This window comes from Microtus pennsylvanicus, chromosome 13 (genome assembly GCF_037038515.1).
Source record: "Microtus pennsylvanicus isolate mMicPen1 chromosome 13, mMicPen1.hap1, whole genome shotgun sequence".
Classification (NCBI taxonomy): domain Eukaryota; kingdom Metazoa; phylum Chordata; class Mammalia; order Rodentia; family Cricetidae; genus Microtus; species Microtus pennsylvanicus.
The window spans coordinates 19233401-19234281 of record NC_134591.1 but is presented as its reverse complement, the minus strand read 5'-3'; positions in this window follow the sequence as shown (position 1 = coordinate 19234281).

Here is an 881-nt window from a genome sequence, read left to right as displayed (position 1 = left end):
TTCTCTAACATGAACCCAGAAGAATAAATCTGCTAAGGAAGCTGTATTTCTGATGTCCAGCCGCTAGAGGGGAGGAGAGCCCGTGCTACTTCTGCTTTGCCACAGTACCCTCCACACTGAGCCCCTGACCCCTGCAGGGCCCAGGCCCCTGAATACATTGTTTCTGTTTCTGTGAAACTTTGGTTTTTTGTTTGTTTGGCTTTTAGCTTTATGGGGGGGGGGCACAGGCTTATATTGTTGGGGGGGGTGGGTGGATAAGGTGAATCATTAAATCAGCTAATTCTTAAGAAATACCTCTTTTATAAAAATTCAATTTTTAAATGGGACAATTTTGGAGACAATTTTAAAAATGCAACTCATTGTATTCCAAACAAAATATTCTATACAAGAAACCCCAAACAATATCCACTCTAAGAGCAAATGCTCAGGAGCCTGGCTTTTTATTAATGTGACTACTATTTGACAGAATTTTAAAATGACTTTTAAAATACATTTTTTACTAGTTTCTTTCCCTGCCCTCTCAATAAAAATTTCATTCCAGTAGAATGAAAGATTTGGTTTTGGTTTTTTCTTTGACAAGTTGAAGTAGATTCTGTATGTGCTCCTCTGGTCCCAATAAAAAGGATCTAATGTAACATTTCTCTTACAAACACGAGAGCCTTCTCTTCTGTCCTTCAGCATCTTGATGGTATGTTCCATCTTCGGAAGACTCGGATGTAAGTTTAGCTGGCCTCTTTGACTGGAGACAATTAGAATTACCTTTCTCTAAACATACAAGGGAACAAACTTTTCTTGCTGCAGAATAGAATGATCTAAGAAATATTTTTTTTCTTCTAGGAAACACACATATAAGGTTAGAATTCCAGCCTGGTTTTTGGTTT